General features: G+C 45.5%; 1 protein-coding gene across 1 annotated transcript in view; it reads right to left on the reverse strand.

Annotated features, from left to right (window-relative positions):
• The window catches only part of LOC124010710 (fibronectin type III domain-containing protein 3B-like), a 187,474-nt gene that overhangs the window by 131,715 nt on the left and 47,773 nt on the right, over positions 1-7,986 (reverse strand).

Consider the following 7,986-nt stretch of genomic DNA (forward strand, 5'->3'; position numbering starts at 1 on the left):
CGATTACGATTATCCTACCAACAGGACATTGAGAACTGCAATATCTTATGTTTCACCGAGTCGTGGCTGAACGACGACACGGATAATATAGAGCTGGCGGGATTTTCCATGCACCGGCAGAACAAAGAAGCTACATCCGTTAAGAGGAGGGTTGGGGGTGTGTGTCTTTTTGTCAATAACAGCTGGTGCGCAGTGTCTAATATCAAAGAAGTCTTGAGGTATTGCTCGCCTGAGGTAGAGTACCTTATGATAAGCTGTAGACCACACTATCTACCAAGAGAGTTCTCATCTATATAATTCGAAGCCATTTATTTGCCACTACAGACCGATGCTGGTACTAAGACCGCACTCAACCATAAGGCCATAAGCAAATAGGAAAATGCTCATCCAGAAGCGGCGCTCCTAGTGGCCGGGGACTTTAATGCAGGGAAACTGAAATCAGTTTTACCAAATTTTTACCAGCATGTCACATGTGCAACCAGAGGGAAAGACCACCTTTACTCCACACACAGAGATGTATACAGAGCTCTACCCCGCCCTCCCTTTGGAGAATCTGACCATAATTCTATCCCCCTGATTCCTGCTTACAAGCTAAAACTAAAGTAGGAAGTACCAGTGACTCGCTCTATACGGAAGTGGTCAGATGACGTGGATGCTACACTACAGGACTGTTTTACTAACACAGACTGGAATATGTTCTTGGATTCATCAAATGGCATTGAGGAGTAAACCACCTCAGTCATCGGCTTCATCAATAAGTGCATCTACGACGTCGTCCCCACAGTGACCGTATGTACATATCCCAACCAGAAGCCATGTATTACAGGCAACATCCGCATCGAGCTAAAGGCTAGAGCTGCCGCTTTCAAGGTGTGGGACACTAATCCGGACGATTATAAGAAATCCCGTGATGCCCTCAGACGAACCATCAAACAAGCAAAGCATCAATACAGGATTAAGATTGAATCCTACTACACTGCCTCTGACGCCCGTTGGATGTGGCAGGTCTTGTAAACTATTACGGACGACAAAGGGAAACCCAGACACGAGCTGCCCAGTGACGCCTACCAGACGAGCTAAATGCCTTTTATGCTCGCTTCGAGACAAGAAACACTGAAGCATGCACACACTGTTTTGGATGACTGTGTGATAACACTCTCGGTAGCCGATGTGAGCCAGACCTTTAAACAATTTAACATTCACAACGCCGCGGGGCAAGATGGATTACCAGAACGTGTACTCAAAGCATGCGCGGATCAACTGGCAAGTGTCTTCACTGACATTTTCAACCTCTCCCTGACCGACTCTGTAATACCTACATGCTTCAAGCAGACCACCATAGTCCCTGTGCCCAAGGAAGCGAAGGTAACCTGCCTAAATGATTACCGCCCTGTGGCACTCACGTCGGTAGTGCTTTGTAAGGCTGGTCATGGCTCACATCAACAGCATCCTCCCGGATACCCTAGACCCACTCCAATTTGCATACCGCTCCAACAGATCCACAGATGACACAATCTCAATCGCACTCCACACGGCCCTTTCCCACCTGGACAAGAGGAACACCTATGTGAGAATGCTGTTCATTGACTACAGCTCAGCGTTCAACACCATAGTGACCTCAAAGCTCATCAATAAGCTAAGGACCCTGGGACTAAACACCTCCCTCTGCAACTGGATCCTGGATTTCCTACAGGTGGTAATGGTAGCCAACAACACATCTGCCACGCTGATCCTCAACACTTGGGCCCCTCAGGCTTGTACACTTGGGCCCCTCAGGGGTGTACACTTGGGCCCCTCGTGGACTCCCTGTTCACCCACAACTGCATGGCCAAACACGATTCCAACACCATCATTAAGTTTGCTGACAACACAACAGTGGTAGGCCTGATCACCGACAACGATGAGACGGCCTATAGGGAGGAGGTCAGAGAATTGGCAGTGTGGTGCCAGGACAACAACATCTCCCACAATGTGAGCAAGACAAAGGAGCTGAATCTGGACTACAGGAAAAGGCTGGAACTGGAACACGCTGTCATACACGTTGATCCAGAGCATCCCAAACATGCTCAATGAATGACATGGCTGGTGAATATACAGGCCATGGAAGAACTGAGACATTTTCAGCTTCCAGGAATTGTGTACAGATCCTTGCGACATGGGGCCGTGCATTATCATGCTGAAACATGAGGTGATGGCCACGGATGAGTGGCACGACAAAGCCTCAGGATCTCATCACCGTATATCTGTACATTCAAATAGCCATCAGTAAAATGCAACTGTGTTCTTTGTCCGTAGCTTAAGCCTGCCCATACCATAACCCCACGGCCACCATTTCCTGCCTCAAATATATGGCACCACCACCCAGACAGGACGACATGATGTAGAATACAATCTGTCACCTCTACATCCAAGTGTTTCCCCTAGCAACCACATCGCAACCACCACATGACCTGGCTTGGAGCAACACACAGAGAACCCCCCTCCTCCCTTCCCCACACGCACACACACATGACCTGGCTTGGAGCAACACACAGAGAACCCCCCCCCCCCACACACCAACAGGAGTTCAGTTCTCTCCATGTCCATAGCCTAACTAAGCAGAATCTCATCTTCAAAATAATTAAGCATCATCCTTTCCCCACTACCACATGGAATACACTCAAAACTGTAGGAGACACACTCAAGCGCTCTCACACACACCCTAACATTCTCATACAGAACAACAGGAGATGATGCAACATTTCATCAGATGTTTCTAATAATACAGCTGTCCAGAACAGCTGCTGCAGGGCCCCAGAGGTGCGTCCGCACACACACACACACCCCACACACACACACACACACACACACACACACACACACACACACACACACACACACACACACACACACACACACACACACACACAACACACACACACACACAACACACACAACACACAACACACACACACACACACACACACACACACACACACACACACACACACACACACACACACACACACACACACACACACACACACACACACACACACACACACACACACTGTAATTGACTGTGTTCCATTATTGCGTTTAATGTTGTGATGATGTGTTACGCTATGCCTAAGCTAGGTGATAGGCGATTGATTGCATTGTCCTGTTAAAGGATGGGAGTAGCTTTGTGTCAGGTTTAATCCATCAGAATTCAATCACTTTTTGACAGCATCCCTTTTGATTTGAACAAAACCTTCCACACATATTCGGCCACTGTAGAAGTGCTTGGAAAGTGACTGTTTGGATCTGAATGTCAAAACATTTAATAGATAAAGGTGCTCAAAGTTGACCTATGTTGCATACCCCAGCATACCATGAGACCATGAGACTACCATGTCTCCATCACTGGCAAAGATAAACGGTTGAGATGGATGTAATTTAAAAGCGTACAAACAGGGTTGTCAAACTATTCCATCATTTCATGAACCATGCTACAGACACGCCCCCTTTATGAGAGTCACAAGTGTGCATCTGCCACTGAAGGAGGAAGTGTCATGGTGCGTTCGCAACCAAGATGGAAGTGGTAATTTACCACATACGACTGGGAAGAATACGCAACTCATACTGGTAATTACTAGTGGGAAACTTCTCTATCACCCTGAGCACCTACTTCTCACACATGGTGACCTCGGACGTCACCTACTAAGGAAATGGCCTCTGACAGCGTTTTTTTGGCAGTTGAATGCAACAACAAAACTTTATTTATAAAAAGCAATCTATTCATGTGGTTTTAGAACTCTATCATTTGTTTACAAGCATGATATCTGTACTTTTAATTTGTGGTTTACGCAGCTTGTTGGCCATTAGCCAAACAGCGTTTCTCAACGAGTTCAAATGAGATGAATGCACCCAACTGGTATTTATGACTTCACAACTGGTATATTCCCACCTCCCACATGGTAACAAATGTAGCATGAGAGTGGAAACTTGAGGCCCAACAAAACAATCCTGTGACAAGAGACAATGGTGTTGGAGGGCCAGTAGAAGGCACTCTTTCCTCTGGTCTAAAAAAAGATATCCCAATGCCCCAGGGCAGCGATTGGGGACATTGCCCTGTGTAGGATGCCATCTTTCGGATGGGACGTTAAAAGTGTGTCCTGACTCTCTGTGGTCACTATAGATCCCATGGCACTTATTGTAAGAGTAGGGGTGGTAAACTAGGGATGCACAATATGTCAGTGATCATATCGATATCGGCCAATATTAGCTAAAAATGCCAACATCGGCATCGACCCAATGTCTAGTGTAAAGTCGATGTGCGAAACCAATGTCAAAGCTGACGTGCATACCTATATAACGTAGGTAGATGACGTGCATACCTATATAACGCAGGTAGATGACCTACATACCTATATAACGTAGGTAGATGACGTGCATACCTATATAACGTAGGTAGATGACGTGCATACCTTTATAATGTAGGTAGATGACGTGCATACCTATATAACGTAGCTAGATGGCGTGCATACCTATATAACGCAGGTAGATGACGTACATACCTATATAACGTAGGTAGATGACGTGCATACCTATATAACGTAGCTAGATGACGTACATACCTATATAACGTAGGTAGATGACGTGCATACCTATATAACGTAGCTAGATGACGTGCATACCTATATAACGCAGGTAGATGACGTGCATACCTATATAACGTAGCTAGATGACGTGCATACCTATATAACGTAGCTAGATGACGTGCATACCTTTATAATGTAGGTAGATGACGTGCATACCTATATAACGTAGGTAGATGACGTGCATACCTTTATAATGTAGGTAGATGACGTGCATACCTATATAACGTAGCTAGATGACGTGCATACCTTTATAATGTAGGTAGATGACGTGCATACCTATATAACGCAGGTAGATGACGTGCATACCTATATAACGTAGGTAGATGACGTGCATACCTATATAACGTAGCTAGATGACGTGCATACCTTTATAATGTAGGTAGATGACGTGCATACCTTTATAATGTAGGTAGATGACGTGCATACCTTTATAATGTAGGTAGATGACGTGCATACCTTATAATAATGTAGGTAGATAGATGACGTGCATACCTAATAGGTAGAACGTGTAGGCTAGATGACGTGCATACCTTTATAATGTAGGTAGATGACGTGCATACCTTTATAATGTAGGTAGATGACGTGCATACCTTTATAATGTAGGTAGATGACGTGCATACCATTATAATGTAGGTAGATGACGTGCATACCTTTATAATGTAGGTAGATGACGTGCATACCTTTATAATGTAGGTAGATGACGTGCATACCTTTATAATGTAGGTAGATGACGTGCATACCTATATAACGTAGGTAGATGAGGTAATGACGCAACGAAAAATATAGCGCTACACAGAACAAAAGCAGAAAAATACTAAGCGCACACTTCCAACAACTAAACTAGTTCAAGTCGAGCAGTCATTTGAAAGAGTAAGACAATGTCAGCGAGACAACTCAAACGCCAAGATAATAGAATTCATTGCCCTTGACAATCAACCATTCTCTGTCGTGGATGACTGCAAACTAAGCCGCAACTCGAGCCCCGGTACACACTACCAAGTAGGCGCTATTTTTCAGATGTTGCACTACCAGAGTTACACAGTATTGTTGTAAAGCACATCCATGAGCTACTTGCTATGGGCATCACTGCTATTAGCTTCACGACTGACATTTGGACCAGCGATGTCGGCCCCATGAGCATGCAGAGTCTGACAGCACAGTGGGTCCACGAGGATTTCGCACATGCTGAAGAATGTGCTGGTTCTCATTGAACATATTTGAAACTTGGAAACATGAACACACATCTAGCGCCATTCGAACAACTGACTAGAGAAATAAGCTCATCAACTGTGTCTGCAGCAGACGTGATGCCCTCTGTCATGGCAGTGAAACGCCTGCTCAACAAAACTGCCAACAGACCGGCGGGTTAAAACTTAAAGTACTGGAGGCTGTGAACAAGCAGTTTAGTGGCATTCTCTCTGAGCCTCTTTACTGTGACACCACCATGCTAGATGCTAGGCACAAGGACCACTACTTCTTTTAACAGGCATTCTCTCTGAGCCTCTTTACTGTGACACCACCATGCTAGATGCTAGGCACAAGGACCACTACTTCTTTAACAGGCATTCTCTCTGAGCCTCTTTATGCTGCACAAGGAGGCACCACCATGCTAGATGCTAGGCACAAGGACCACTACTTCTTTAACAGGCATTCTCTCTGAGCCTCTTTACTGTGACACCACCATGCTAGATGCTAGGCACAAGGACCACTACTTCTTTAACAGGCATTCTCTCTGAGCTCTTTCTTTACTGCTAGGCACAAGGACCACTACTTCTTTAACAGGCACCAGCCTCATGCTAGATGCTAGGCACAAGGACCACTACTTCTTTAACAGGCATTCTCTCTGAGCCTCTTTACTTGACACCACCATGCTAGATGCTAGGCACAAGGACCACTACCACAGGCATTCTCTCTGAGCCTCTTTACTGTGACACCACCATGCTAGATGGCACAAGGACCACTACTTCTTTAACAGGCATTCTCTCTGAGCCTCTTTACTGTGACCACCACCATGCTAGATGCTAGGCACAGCCTCTTTAGGACATGCTAGATGCTAGGCACAAGGACTTCTTTAACAGGCATTCTCTCTGAGCCTCTTTACTGTGACACCACCATGCTAGATGCTAGGCACAAGGACCACTACTTCTTTAACAGGCATTCTCTCTGAGCCTCTTTACTGTGACACCACCATGCTAGATGCTAGGCACAAGGACCACTACTTCTTTAACAGGCATTCTCTCTGAGCCTCTTTACTGTGACACCACCATGCTAGATGCTAGGCACAAGGACCACTACTTCTTTAACAGGCATTCTCTCTGAGCCTCTTTACTGTGACACCACCATGCTTTAACAGGATGCTACTGGCACCACCAGGACCACTACTTCTTTAACAGGCATTCTCTCTGAGCAGACCAGAAACATTCTCTCTGAGCCTCTTTACTGTGAAATGTTAGGCACAAGGACCACACTTCTTTACACAGCTGGACAAGATGGAAAAGGACACAGTGACAGTGGGCAGGCACAAGGAGGAAAGCAGGCCTGTGACACCACCATGGACAGCACAGGAGCTTTGAAGCCTCTTTACTGTGACACCACCATGTATGACTTCTTTGAAATCCTGGATGAGAATTAAATGACTGAACAACCACCCAACAACGAAACAGCACAGCAAGTAAGTGAATTAAATAGGTTTTGATTATGAAAAGGACACAGTGACCACCAGGAAGAGGGCCACGGACCAGAGCTGAAACTTCACATGTATGATGTTTCACTGGTGTTTCACTGGTAATGGGGACATACATAAATGCCAACAAAATGACTTTTTGGTCAGTGTGGTGTGTATGTAACCTTTATTTAACAAGGTAAATTCTTATTTACAATGACACCCTACCCCGGCCAAACCCGGACGACGCTGGGGCAATTGTGCGCCGCCCTATGTGACTCCCAATCAAGGCCGGTTGTGATACAGCCTGGATTTGAACCAGGGACTGTAGTGACGCCTCTTGCACTGAGATGCAGTGCCTTAGACCGATGCGTCCATGTGTGATAACTATTTAACTGTACTAGAATGCTTAAAAGGCCACTAAAATGTTTAATATCGATATGGTTTTTATGTCATATCGGTGCATCACTAGTGGTAACCCCGGTGTCCTGGCTAAATTCCCAATCTGGCCCTCATACCATTATGGCCACCTAATTACCCCCAGCTTCCGATTAGCTCATTCATCCCCCTCCTCTCCCCTGAAACTATTCCCCAGGTCGTTGATATAAATGAGAATATGTTCTCAGTCAACTTATCTGGTAAAATAAGTTGAAAAAAGAAGAAAATGCATAATGCCAGGAACATAGTGAATGCTGAACATTG

This window comes from Oncorhynchus gorbuscha, linkage group LG23 (assembly GCF_021184085.1).
Source record: "Oncorhynchus gorbuscha isolate QuinsamMale2020 ecotype Even-year linkage group LG23, OgorEven_v1.0, whole genome shotgun sequence".
In the NCBI taxonomy this organism is placed as follows: domain Eukaryota; kingdom Metazoa; phylum Chordata; class Actinopteri; order Salmoniformes; family Salmonidae; genus Oncorhynchus; species Oncorhynchus gorbuscha.